The sequence below is a fragment of the Carcharodon carcharias genome, chromosome 1 (genome assembly GCF_017639515.1).
Source record: "Carcharodon carcharias isolate sCarCar2 chromosome 1, sCarCar2.pri, whole genome shotgun sequence".
In the NCBI taxonomy this organism is placed as follows: Eukaryota; Metazoa; Chordata; class Chondrichthyes; order Lamniformes; family Lamnidae; genus Carcharodon; species Carcharodon carcharias.
The window spans coordinates 178387301-178402484 of NC_054467.1; the positions used below are offsets into that span (position 1 = coordinate 178387301).

The 15184-nt window shown below is 43.4% G+C and overlaps 1 protein-coding gene across 3 annotated transcripts in view; it reads left to right on the plus strand.

The window, feature by feature from the left end:
• slc38a9 (solute carrier family 38 member 9) overlaps nt 1-15184 on the plus strand; it is an 83393-nt gene that overhangs the window by 3343 nt on the left and 64866 nt on the right. The window lies entirely within an intron of this gene.

The window sequence follows — 15184 nt, forward strand, 5'->3', positions numbered from 1 at the left end:
GTTACAGAAGTACTTGCAGGGCATTTAGAAAATCATACTACGATCAGAGATTTGTCATGATTTTACGAAAGGAAAATGGTGTTTCACAAATTTGAGTTCTTTGAGGATGTAACAAGCAGCGTGGGTAAAGGATAATCATTAGATGTATGTTTGGATTTCCAAAAGGCATTTGATGTGCCACATAAAAGGTTGCTGCACAGATAAGAGCTCATGGTGTTGGGGGTAGCTTATTAACATGGATAGATGATTGGCTGACTAACAGGCAACAAAGTTGAGATAAATGGATCGTTTACCAACCTGAAACTAGTCAGATGCCACAAGGATCAGTGCTGGGGCCTCAACGATTTATTATGTGTTATTGACTTGGATGAAGTACTGAATATAATGTAGCCAAATTTGCTGCTGATATAAAAAACAGGTGGGAAAGCAGGTTGTGAGGTGGACACTCAGTCTGGAAAGGAATGAAGATAGGTTGAGTGGGCAAAAAATTGGTAGATGGAGTATAACATGGGAATATGTGACACTATCCACCATGGTGGGAAGAAAAGCAGAATATTTCTAAATGGTGAAACTGTGGAATGCTGTGGGACCTGGGGCTCTCTTGTATGTCAATCACAAAAAAAGTTAGCATGCAGGTACAGCAAGTAATTAGGAAGGCAAATGCCTTTATTGCAAGAGGATTGGAGTATAAAAGTAAGGAAGTCTTGCCACATGGCATTGGTGAGATCATACTTTGTGTTGTGTACAGTTTTGCTCTCATTTAAGGAGGGAAATAATTGCATTGGAAGCAGTTCAGAGAAGGTTCACGAGTTTGATTCCTAAGATGAAGAGGGGTTGTCTTATGAGGAAAGGTTGGGCCTTCATTCAGTTGGAGTTTAGAGAGGTGATCTTATTGAAACAAAATTCTGAGGGGGCTTGGCAGGATAGATGCTGAGAGAATGTTCCCCTCTGGGGGAATCTAGAGCTAGGGGACACAGCTTAAAAATGGGGGTTCCCATCTAATATAGAGATGAGGAGGAATTTGTTATGTGTGTGATGAATCTTTGGAATTCTCCACCCCAGACAGCAGTGGAGGCAGGATCATTGGATATATTCAAGGCTGAGTTAGATAGAATTTCGATCTAAAAGGGAGTTGTTATGGAGTAGCTAAAAACACTTGACACAGAGTTGATTGTAGGTAGATTCAGCAGTAGTTATTTAGTACTAGTGTGCACACATGGGAAATGCTTTTTCAGAATGCTCAAAAAGGCAATTCAAAGTTGCACAGTCTCTGTGATTTATATGTACCATCTTTGGGATAACTCATCATTAACTCTCAATGTTCTTATCTTGTATGTCTAATTGTTAAGTCCTTAATTACAACTGAGTTTATAAGATAAACATGGAATGACCTGTTCATCATCTCTGCAGTCCCGGAGGCATTTGTAAAACAATCACAGAATGACTTGACCTTTTGTTGAACAATGTACACAGTTCATTCCAAAACACAAACTTTGCTTATCAAACCTGATTTTTTGCTGCTGTATCAAGTCATCTGTATATTCTGACCCTGAGGTCAAGCTATCAGTTTATTACAATATAACTTCATCTTATTTTATCCTGACCCAAAGGTCACATTCCTTTATTTTTATCATGGACTGACCCATAGGCGAGTCATTATGACCATCTGGCCAGGCCCAGAAGCTATTCATGCTAGTTTTTTTTAACTACAAGCCCTTTTTAACTTGTATCTGCAACTTGGCCAAGCCTGGGTAATCCCATGATGCATCCTGATATGCCTCTTCAGTGTCAAGGGTTATGTGGGGCAGGCAGAAAAATAGTGTGAAAGCCATGATCTTACCGACTGACTGGCGAAGCAGGGTCAAGGGGCCAAGTGGCCTACTCCTAGTTATGTTCTATTTTTAAAGGCAATATCATATTTTCCTTAATACTGTGGGATACTGAAACAGCCTTATGGGGACTGTGTGTATCTATGTTTGTGTGTGTGCCTAGTTTAATTAAACTGCAGGTAGTCAGACTGCAAGATTTGAGTCATCAAAAGGCATTTGGTGTCAAACAAGCATTTGAAATGGAAATGGGTAAACTGGGATGAAGTCACAGCAGACACTATGTGAATGGAATTTGCATTTTTAGATAAATTGAGGGGTTGTTTGACTTTCAAAGGGACATGATGAGATGTCTACAACTGGAAAGATAACTAAGGCAATGTTAAGTTTGTATTTCTCAGAAGTGCTGACCACAATGACAACATGAAAGATTTTTATATTCTTGGAAAAGTAACTTCCAAATTAAGGTTGAAACAATGGGATTTACAAATCAAAAGGGAGAACATATCATAGAATGTTTACAGCACAGGAGGCGGCCATTTGGCCCATTGAGTCTATGCTGGCTCTCAGCAAGAAAAAGTTACCTCAGCACATCACCTCACCTCATACCAGTAGGCTTGTAATTTTTTTCTCTTCAGATAATGATCCAATTTCCTTTCCAAAGCAATGATTGAAAATGCCTCCATCAGACTCGCAGTCAGTGCCTTCCGGATCCTAACCATTCGTTGCACTAAAACATTTTTTCTCATGTCACCATTGTTTCTTTTACCAATCACCTTAAATTGGTATCCTTTGGTTCTTGATCATTGCACCAATGGGAACAGTTTCTCCCTATCTACTCTGACTCGCCCCCACATTATTTTGGATATCTCTACCAAATCTCCTCGCAACCTTCTCTGCTTCAATGAGAAAAGTCCCAATTTCTCCTTTTTAGGCAGCTGAAGTTCCTTATCCCTGGTACAGTTCTTGTGAATCTTTTGTGTCTTTATAAATTTAATTTATAATATAAATCTAAAATTTGTCAAACATGATTTCCCTTTCACACAATCAGGCAAATTCAACATAATTTTATTATGATTATCTAAATATCGAATTACCTCATTATGAATCCTCAATCTGTGTCCCTAGTTATTGATTAACTAATTAGTGATAATCCTCAATGTGTCCTTAGTTACTGAAACAACCTCTTGCTATTGAACTTCTCAATTTAATTTCTCTAATTTTGAAAACCTCAGATTTCACATTCCCTGCTTCTGCCCCTTCCTCTGATCAGATGAAAAGAATCTCTAATTTTTCAGGCCTTTCTCCATCATTATAATCTTCCATATTTGGCCCATTCCAGTGAACCTTCACTATCTTAGTCCTATGGCTCTAATATCCTCCCTACAATGGGGTGTCCAGAATAGCATATGTTATTTCAGCTGCAGTCTAATCAATGGTTTGTACAAATTCATCCCCCTCTTTTGTATTCACTGTCCCTGTGTATAAAAACCCTGACCCCTCCCCACTCTCACCTTTTCAGAATGTACTCTCGCCACTCTCCGTGCTCTCCCATGTATAAAACCCAGCCCCTGCCTCACTCACTCTTCTGCGATTTTATGCACCTGTACCAAGCTCACACTTTGTTTCATTCTTACACTCTCATCTTTAATAGGTACACTTGCTTTCACTTTCTTTATTCCAAGTGCTACCTCACCAGCCCCATCCCCCAACTTGCTATTAGTTACTTTTGATATGATTTTCCTTGTGTCCAATTCTTAAGCATTAAAGCCTGGTTTTAACTGAGATTGATGGCAAATGAAATAAATCAGTGTGCCAAATATGTTACGTGTAACAGCTGAAAAAAGAGCCTGCCCTGCAGTGATATGAACAATGCACAGGAAATGAAAAAGGAATGAAACTGGACGGACCACGTGCCATTGAACTATGCACCAGCAACGACAATGGCAATCTCAGCCCTGTCAACCCTGCAAAGTCCTCTTTGCAAAATTTGGGGGCTTGTGCCAAAATTGGGAGAGCTGTCTCACAGACTAGTCAAGCAACAGTCTGACATAGTCATCCTCACGGAATCATACCATGCAGATAATGCTCCAGGCACCACCACTACCATCCCGGGGTATGTCCTATCCCACTGGCAGGACCGGTTCAGCAGAGGTGGTGGCACAGTGCTATACAGTTGGAGGGAGGTGCTCTGGGAATCCTCAACATTGACTCTGGACCCCATGAAGTCTCATGGCATCAGGTCAGACATGGGCAAGGAAACTTCCTGCTGATTATCATGTACTACCCTCGTTAGCTGATGAATCAGTGCTCCTCCATGTTGAACACCACTTGGAGGAAGCACTGAGGGTGGCAAGGGCACAATGTGGTCTGGGTGGTCCAACACCAAGAGTGGCTTGGTAGCACCACTACTGACCAAGCTGGCAGAACCCTAAATGACACAGCTGGTAGACTGGGTCTGCAGCAGGTGGTGGAGGAACCAAGAGGGGAAGAACATACTTGACCTCATCCTCACCAACCTGCCTCGCGCAGATGCATCTGTCCATGACGGTATCGGTAGGAGTGTCCACCGCACAGTCATTGTGGAGACTAAGTCCTGCCTTCACATTGAGAATGCCCTCCATTGTGTTGTGTGGCACTACCACTGTGCTAAATGGGATAGATTTTGAACTGATCTAGCAACTCAAGACTAGGTATCGATGAGGCACTGTAGGCCATCAGCAGCAGCAGAATTGTACTCGAACACATTCTGGCATTTCCCCCACTCTGTCATCACCATCAAGCCAGGGGATCAACTGTGGTTCAATGAAGAGTGCAAGAGGGCATGCCAGGAGCAAAAGCAGGCATTTCTAAAAGTGAGGTATCAACCTGGTGAACACAAGACTACTTACGTGCCAAACAGCAAGCGATCCCACAACCAACGGATCTGGTTTAAGCTCTACAGCCTTGCCACATCCAGTTGTGAATGGTGGTGGACAATTAACTCATTAGACGAGGCGGGTCCACAAATATCCCTATCCTCATTGATGGAGGAGCCCAGCACGTCAGTGCAAAAGTAAGGTTGAATCATTTGCTACTTCAACCAGAAGTGCCAACTGAATGATCCATCTCTACCTCCTCCAGAGGTCCCCAACATCACAGCCAGTCTTCAGCCAATTCGATTCACTCCACATGATATCAAGAAACGGCTGAAGGAATGGGATAGTGCAAAGGCTATGGGCCCTGACAATATTCTGGCAATAGCACTGAAGACTTGTGCTCCAGAACTTCCCACGTCCCTAGCCAGGCTGTTCCAGTGTAGTTATAACACTGGCATCTACCGGCAATGTGGAAACTTGCCCAGATATGCCATATACGCAAAAAAGACACATCCAACCTGGCCAATTACCACCCCATCAGTCTACTCGCGATCATCAATAAAGTAATGGAAGGGGTCATCAACAGTGCTATCAAGCGGCACTTGCTTTGCAATAACCTGCTCACTGATGCCCAGTTTGGGTTCTGCCAGGGTCACTCAGATCCTGACCTCTTTACAGCCTTGGCTCAAACGTAGGCAAGAGCTGAACTTGAGGTGAGAGTGACTGCCCTTGACTTCAAGGCCGCACTTGACCGAGTATGTTATCAAGGGGCCCTAGCAAAACTGGAGTCAATGGGAATCGGGGAAAACTCTCCGCTGGTTGGAGTCATATCTAGCACGATGGAAGATGGTTGTTGGTCAGTCATCTCGGCTCCAGGACATCATCACAGGAGTTCTTCAGGGTAGTGTCCTCGGCCCAACCATCTTCAGCTGCTTCATCAATGACCTTCCTTCCATCATAAGGTCAGAAGTGGGGATGTTCACTGATGATTTGCACATTGCAGTGTTCACCATTCGTGAGTCCTCCGGTAATGAAGCAGTCCATGTCCAAATGCAGCAAGAGCTGGACAATATGCAGGCTTGAGGTGGCAAGTAATATTCGCACCACACATGTCAGGCAATGATCATCTCCAACAAGAGAGAATCCAACCATCACCCCTTGACGTTCAATGGCATTACCATCACTGAATCCTGCACGATCAACAACCTGGGGGCTACCATTGACTAGAAACTGAACTGGACTAGCGGTATAAATACTGCTGGTTACAAGAGTAGATCAGAAGCTCTGAATCATGCAATGAGTAACCCACTTCCTGCCTCCCCAAAGCCTGTTCACCATCTACAAGGCATGAGTCTGGAGTGTGATGGAATACTCCCCACTTGCCTGGATGAATGCAGCTCCAACAGCACTCGAAGCTTGACACCATCCAGGACAAAGCAGCATACTTGATTGGCGCCATATCCACAAATATTCACTCCCTCCACCACTGATGCACAGTAGCAGCAATGTGTACCATCTGCAAGATGCACTGCAGGAATTTACCAAGGCTCCTTAGCACCTTCTAAACCCATGACCACGACCATCTAGAAGAACAAGCATAGCAGGTAGTTGGGAACACCACCACTTGGAAGCTCCCCTCCAAGTCACTCACCATCCTGACTTGGAAATATATTGCCGTTCCTTCACTGTCGCTGGGTGTCAAAATCCTGGAACTCCCTTACTAACAGCACTAGCAACTACACCACATAGACTGCAGTAGTTCAAGAAGGCAGCTCACACCACCTTCTCAAGGGTAATTGGGGATGGGCAATAAATGCTGGCCCAGCAAGCAAAACCCACATCCTATGAATGAATAAAAAAATGTGGAGTACAAACGTATAAGCAGGTTTTTCTAAGTCTTACCATAAATTATTTTCAAATCTTGAAATAGTTCCTACAGGTTTTAACATCAAAATGATTTTTTACTTTGCCCAGACTGATTTCAGTACAGATCTCAGTGGCACTGCTTTGCAAGCTTTAAAAAAAAAACCCTCACCCCTCTATCCATTCCTTTTAAACTATGAAATAAATCTTTTACGATAAAATTTGAAGTGTTTTCCTTGCCTCAGTGAGTTAAGGCACCCTTGTCCAAGTCCCACGCCAGAGACTTGAACACAGCCCTGGCTGACACACTCAGTGCAGTTCAGAGAGATGAAGTAACACTTTCCAGAGAGAGGTGATATTACTATATTACCTACCCCAGAGCCAGACACAGGCAGCTGTGGATGACTAAGAGGAATGGAAAGCTCACAAACAAATCTGTGGAGAGAGAAATGCTTTATAGAAAGATGGAAAGCTTCGTGGGGGATGGCCGTCTGAAATCTTGAAAGCTGATTGTGTGAAACAGACTTGTGGGAAAGACCTCCACCCACCCTGGAGAAGTTTGTTGTTCCAGTAACCAAGCATTTTGTAAAAAGCCTTTGGAGTTCCGTTTTCGAGTAAGAGGGAGAAAGAAGCTGTGAAATACCCACTGTTGCTGTAAGGGAGGTGTTTGTGGTAATATTGCTGGATGTTTTATAGAATAAGAATCTTATTTGGACTGTTGCCTGAAAGGTGTTTGTAGTCGTTAGTCTACTTCAGTAGAAATATTTCTGAGAGCTATTATAAGACTAAGTTTAACTATATAACTAACCTTGTGTATAACTTTTCTTATGTTTATGTTTTAATTTAACCTTTCGAGTCTCTAAAGGTGGTAGTGGACTCACTACTTTTGACTTAAGTACACAAACCTTTTCGTAATGATGTTCCATTTGTATTTGTTGTGGTAGCATAGCCAAGTTTCTCTTTGTTGGGTCAGTCTGGCAAATACCACCTGCCATGATATAACATTATGTAAGTTATTCCTGCACTGACATCCATGTTTGTACATATTCTGGAGCCTGGTTCTAAGTGAAATTGATCACAAACAAAATAAATCAGGCTGGCAAATATGTTGCATGTGACAGCTGCAAAAAGAGCCTATCCTGTATTAATATCAACAACACATGTGGAATACAAATGTATATGCAGGTATTTCCAAGTCTTACCATAAATGATCTTCAAATCTTGAAATAGTTCCTAAATAAAAACAAAAAAATAAAAACAAAAAGGTAAAGGACCCCTCCCTCTGGATTCTTACCTTCTCTTCGAGAACTGTCGGCACGACATTAGTTGTCTCAATTTCTCTGCTCCACTCACCCACTCTAATCTCTCTCTGAACTTACTGCACTCCATTCTCTCAGGTCCAACCCTGACATTGTCATCAAACCCGCTGACAAGGGTGGTGCTGTTGTTGTCTGGCGCACTGACCTCTACCTCGCGGAGACTGAGCATCAACTCGCAGACACTTCCTCCTACCTCTCCCTGGACCATGACCCCACCACTGAACATCAAGCTATTGTTTCCAGGACTGTCACTGACCTCATCTCCTCTGGGGATCTTCCTCCCACAGCTTCCAACCTGATAGTCGCCCAACCTCGGACGGCCCACTTCTATCTCCTACCCAAAATCCATAAACAGAACTGCCCCGGTAGACCGATCGTCTCAGCTTGCTCCTGCCCCACAGAACTCATTTCTCGTTATCTTGACTCCCTTCTCTCTCCCCTTGTTCAGTCCCTTCCCACCTACATCCGTGATTCCTCTGACACCTTACGTCACATCAACAATTTCCAGTTCCCTGGCCCCAACTGCTTCTTCTTCGCCATGGACGTCCAATCCCTCTACACCTCCATCCCCCACCAGGATGGTCTGAGGGCCCTTAGCTTCTTCCTCGAACAGAGGCCCGAACAATCCCCATCCACCACTACTCTCCTCCGTCTGGCTGAACTTGTTCTCACACTGAACAATTTCTCCTTTGGCTCCTCTCACTTCCTCCAAATAAAAGGTGTGGCTATGGGTACCCGCATGGGCCCCAGCTATGCCTGTCTCTTTATGGGGTATGTGGAACATTCCTTGTTGCAGTCCTACTCCGGCCCCCTTCCACAACTCTTTCTCCGGTACATCGGTGATTACTTCGGTGCCGCTTCATGCTCTCGTCGGGACTTGGAAAAATTTATTAATTTTGCTTCCAATCTCCACCCCTCCATCATTTTCACGTGGTCCATCTCTGACACTTCCCTTCCCTTCCTTGACCTCTCTGTCTCAATCTCTGGTGATAGACTGTCCACCAATATCCATTACAAACCTACCGACTCCCACAGCTACCTCGACTACAGCTCCTCACACCCCACTTCCTGTAAGGACTCCATCCCGTTCTCTCAGTTCCTTTGCCTCCGTCGCATCTGTTCCGATGATGCTACCTTCAAAAACAGTTCCTCTGACATGTCCTCCTTCTTCCTTAAGCGAGGTTTTCCACCCACGGTCGTTGACAGGGCCCTCAACCGTGTCCGGCCCATCTCTTGTGCATCCTCCCTCATGCCTTCTCCTCCCTCCCAGAAACATGATAGGGTCCCCCTTGTCCTCACTTATAACCCCACCAGCCTCCGCATTCAAAGGATCATCCTCCGCCAACTCCAGCATGATGCCACCGCCAAACACATCTTCCCTTCAACCCCCCATCGGCATTCCGTAGGGATCGTTCGCTCCGGGACACCCTGGTCCACTCCTCCATCACCCCCTACTCCTCAACCCCCTCCTATGGCACCGCCCCATGCCCACGCAAAAGATGCAACACCTGCCTCTTCATTTCCTCTCTCCTCACCATCCAAGGGCCCAAACACTCCTTTCAAGTGAGGCAGCATTTCACTTGCATTTCCCCCAACTTAGTCTACTGCATTCGTTGCTCCCAATGCGGTCTCCTCTACATTGGAGAGACCAAACGTAAACTGGGCGACCGCTTTGCAGAACACCTGTGGTCTGTCCGCAAGAAAGACCCAAACCTCCCTGTCGCTTGCCATTTTAACACTCCACCCTGCTCTCTTGCCCATATGTCTGTCCTTGGCTTGCTGCATTGTTCTGCTGAAGCCCAACGCAAACTGGAGGAACAATACCTCATCTTCCAACTAGGCACTTTACAGCCTTCCGGACTGAATATTGAATTCAACAACTTTAGGTCTTGAGCTCCCTCCTCCATCCCCACCCCCTTTCTGTTTCCCCCTTCCCTTTGTTTTTTCCAATAAATTATATAGATTTTTCTTTACCCACCTATTTCTATTATTTTAAAATATTTTTAAATCTGTTATGCTCCCCCCACCCCCACTAGAGCTATACCTTGAGTGCCCTACCATCCATTCTTAATTAGCACATTCGTTTAGGTAATATCACCAACTTTAACATCTATGTGTTCTTTTGTTCTGTTGTTTGTGACATCTTTTGATGATCTGCTTCTATTACTGCTTGTTTGTCCCTACAACCACACCAATCCCCTCCACTTCATTTCTCTATCTCTCCCCCCACCCAAACCCCCCCCGCAACACACACCTTAAACCAGCTTATATTTCACCCCTTTCTTGGACTCACTCAAGTTCTGTCGAAGGGTCATGAGGACTCAACGTCAACTCTTTTCTTCTCCGCCGATGCTACAAGACCTGCTGAGTTTTTCCAGGTAATTCTGTTTTTGTTTTGAAATAGTTCCTATAAGTTGTAACATAAATCAAAATGATTTTACTTTGGTCATTATAAATTCCGAAAAGAAGCTGTCACTGGTTGAGGGTGGATTTGTGTCACCTGCAAATTATGTCATTAGATTCTGCGGATGTGCTGACAGGTATTGGCGACCATCTTGCATTGGCAGGAGATAGTAATTTGATAAATCTCCAGATGGGTGCCAAACTAAGACATGTACAGCCTGCTTTGGTTTTGTTGTGGAATAAATTGCGTCCTGAATTTAGTAAAAATTCGGACGTGCTGAAGAAACTGTCTGAACCATTGATTTACAATGTTGGAATAATTGAGATGAAATTTTAAGTAATATAAATATTACTATTTTTTGACAATTTATGGTGGTATATTGCAATTGAATGCATTGTTCAGTAGCCAGTTGTGTTGTTTGAGTTAATTGTTCCAATGTATAACAATATAAGAAATAGGAACAGGAGTAGGCCATTTGGCCCCTCAAGCCTGCCCGCCATTCAATTAGATCATGACTGATCTGCCCTAGGCCTCAACTCTTCTTTTGTGCCAGCTCCTCCATAATCCTTAACTCCCCAATATTTCAAAAATCTCTACCTCCTCTCTAAATACTTTGTGACCTAGCCTCCACAGCTCTCTGAGGTAGAGAATTCCAGACATTCACTACTCCGAGAAGAAATTCCTTCACATCTCAGTTTTAAATGAGTTACAGAATAAGGGGACAATGTCCTCCCTAGTTCGAGATTCCTTCTCAACACCTACTCTATCTTGTACGTTTCAAAAAGATCACCCCTCGTTTGTCTAAACTCTAATGAATGAAGACCTAACCTGTTTAGCCTTTCTTGATAGTCAACCCCTTCATCCCAGGAATCAGCCGAGTGACTGTCTTTTGAACCACCTCCAATGCCAGTACATCCTTTCTTAAATATGGGGACCAAAACTGTATATAGTACTCCAGGTGTAGTCTCATCACACCCTGTACAGTTGTAACAAGACTTCTCTATTTTTAAACTCCAATCCCCTAGCAATACAGGCCAAAATTCTATTTGCCTTAATTATTTGCTGCACCTGCATGCTAATTGTGTTTCATGCACAAGAACACCAAGATCCATCTGTGCTGCACTTTTTTTTGAGGCTCCCATTTAAATAATAGTCTGCCTTTTGATTCTTCCTACCAAAGTGCATAACCTCATACACTTTCCTACATTAAACTCCCATCTGCTAAGTTTTTGCCCACTCATTCAACCTGTCTATATCCCCTCGCAGATTCCTTATGTCCTCATCACAACATGCCTATTTTTGTATCATCAGCAAATTTGGATACATTTGACTCTGTTCCCTCCTCCAAGTCATCAGTATAGATAGATAGTAAATAATTGAGGCCCTAGGATTGATCCTTGTAGCACTCCACTAGTTACATCTTTCCAAGAAGACTCATTAATCCTGACTGTCTTCTGTATGCTGACCAATCCTCGATCCATGCTAATACATTACCCCCAATACTGTGAGCTCCTATCTTGTGCAATAACCTTTTATGTGGCACCTTATCAAATGCCTTCTGAAAAACAAGAACATAATGGAGCGCTCAAATATGAGTCTTCTCTGATCCATATGAAGTATTACATTTGGCTTCTGGCCCTTGGCATATGCAACTAGTATAGCAATTCCAGAAGTATGTGTGGGCATACGATTGAACCTACTGTCTAAGCTCATGGTACCCTGCATGATTTTTCCATTTGAAATGTTGCTATTATTTATCATATTCTTTGGATCCTAGATGTTTTTCTATTACATTTGTTTCAATGACTTTCCTCCCACTGACAAGCTAATTGATCTATGGTTTTCTAGTTTTGTTCCCTTTTTTTTAAAATACAGGAATAACATTAGCTTTCTGCCTTCCCTCTGGAACTGTTCACTTTTCCGTTCAGTTTTTATATAGATATGAATGCCTCTGCTATTTCTTCCCTGACTTAGTTTAGTATGCGGGGATGTAAACTGCTGGACTAGGGTTTTTAATCTGCTTTAAATTTGTTTTACCTCAGATATCTTCATTTTATATACAGAACATCAACGTGTAGATTTTGCTCACCTAGTGAGCTTTACAGGCATTGACTAACTGGTGTATGCTACCTGAATATTTCCACCATCTTCTGTTTTTAATTCTTTGACCAGATGGAATGCAACGCTCTTTTCTGGTTTTGTACATACCTTTTATAAAGAAGCCCCAGTTTTCAGTTGTTCTTGAGTATGTGGGCGCACACTCCAGGAGATTTAAACAACAAACAAAGATACTTTTTTTTTAAAAGAGCAATGAAGTTGTCTCTCATACTTGGGTTCAAGGACGTATCTTTATTCACCCATCACCCCTGTGCTTCTACATTGGATCCCCTTTGGGCAATGCCTCAATTTTAAAAGTCTCACCCTTGTTTTCAAATCTCTCCATGGCCTTGCCCCTCCTTATCTCTAATTTCCCCAAGTCTACAAGCCTCCAATATATCAGTGCTCCTCTAATTGTGGTTTCTTGTGCAACCCTAATTTTAATTGCTCAACCACGGACAGCATGCCTTCTGCTGCTGCACACTTAAACTCAGGAATTTCCTCCCTAAACCTCCCCTCCTCTCGATCCGTCTTTCTTCCTTTTAAGATGTTCCTTAAAACTTATTACTTGGTCTAAGCTTTTAGTCATCTGGCCTAATGTTCGGTGTCAAATTTTGTTTGATAAAGCTCCTGTGAAGTGCGTTGAAATGTTTTACTATGTTAGTGTGCTATATAAATATGGTTATGTAATTATGGTTATGTAGTTAAACACTCACTGGAGGAGGAGGCTCCACAAATATCCCCATCCTCAATGATGGAGGAGCCCAGCACATCAGTGCAAACAATAAGGCTGAAGCATTCGTAACAGTCTTCGGCCAGAAGTGCCAAGTGGATGACCCATCTCTGCCTCCTCTGGAGGTCCCCAGCATCACAGATGCCAGTCTTCAGCCCATTCAATTCACTCCACATGATATCAAGAAATGGCTGAAGGCATTGGATACTGCAAAGGCCATGGACCCTGACTCTTCTGGCAATAGCACTGAAGACTTGTGCTCTAGACCTTGCTGCACCCCTAGCCAAGTTGTTCCAGTACAGCTATGGCACTGGCATCTACCCAGAAGTGTGGGAAATGTCCTGTACACACACAGCAGGAGAAATCCAATCCAGCCAATTACCGCCCCATTAGTCTACTCTCTATCTTCAGCTGCTTTATCAATAACCTTCCTTCCATTGTAAGGCCAGAAGTGGGGATATTTGCTGATAATTGCACTGTTCAGTACCATTTGCGACGACTCGGATACTGAAGCAGCCCATGTCCAAATGCAGCAAGACCTGGACAATATCCAGGCTTGGGCTGACAGGTGGTAAGTAACATTTGTGCCTCAAGTGCGGGGCAATGACCATCTCCAACAAAAGAGAATCTAACCTTCAGTCCTTGTTGAATTACCATTGCTGAATCCCCCATTTTCAACATCCTGGGAGGTTAGCATTGACCAGAAACTCAACTGGGCTAGCCATATTAATACTGTGGCTACAAGAGCAGGTCAGAGGCTAGGAATCCTGTGGTGAGTAACTCACTTCCGGACTTCCCAAAGCCTGTTCACCATATGCAAGGCACCAGTCATGAGTGTGATGGAATACTCATCTGCCTGGATGACTGTAGGTCCAAGCTTGACACCATCCAGGACAAAGTGGCCTGCTTGATTGGCACCCATTCCACAAAATTTCACTTCCTCCACCTCTGAAGAGCAGCAACAGTGCGTACCATCTGCAAGATGCACTGCAGGAATTCACCAAGGCTCCTTAGGCAGCACCTTCCAAACCCACGACCACTACCATCTAGAAGATCAATGGCAGCAGATAGATGGGGACACCACCATCTGGAAGTTCTTCTCCAAGTAAATCATCATCCTGACTTGGAAATATATCACCGTTCCTTCACTGTCACTGGGTCAAAATCCTGTAACTCCCTCCCTAACCACACTGTGGGTGTACATACACCACATGGACTGCAGCAGTTCAAGAAGGTAGCTCGCCACCACCTAGAGGACAATTAGGGATGACAAAAACAGAATTACCTGGACAAACTCAGCAGGTCTGGCAGCATCGGCAGAGAAGAAAAGAGTTGACGTTTTGAGTCCTCATGATCCTTCAACAGAAGTAATTCTGTTTTTGTTTTGGATTTCCAGCATCCGCAGTTTTTTGTTTTTATCAAAGGGATGATAAATGCTGACTTAACCACCGGCACCCACATCCCGTAAATGAATTTTTAAAAAAATTTTCTTGATGGCTGCAACACCACTAAAAACTTGCAAGGCTCAATTTAATGTAAGAATATTCAAATGTGCATCAAGACTTTATAGTTCATAATGCATAACAGATGGCAAAACAGAAATTTCCATTTATAAAATAGGTAGCCTATTAGCGTATGAAGCAGCAATAACAAAAGCAAGTGGCATTTGTCTGAACACACAAGTGACAGACTGGGAAAGACCTACTGGTTCAACTAACCTGCCCACATTGTTGAGATCCCTTATGCATTACAGAGGGAAGGTAGTGATGTAGTGGTATTGTCACTGGATAGTAATCCAGAGACTCAGGGTAATGCTCTGGGGACCTAGGTTCGAATGGCAGCTTTACACTTTTTTTAAATTCCAGATTTTTTTATTGAGCTTAATGATAACCATGAAACCATTGTTGATTGTTGTAGTGCACCAGATGGGTCTTTAATGCCCCTGAGGGAAGGAAATATGCTGTCCTTACCTGGTCAAGCCTACATGTGACTCCAGACCCACAGCAATGTCGTTGACTCTTAAATGCCCTCTGAAATGGCCTAGCAAGCCATTTGGTTCTCAAGGGCAAGTAGAGATGGGCAAT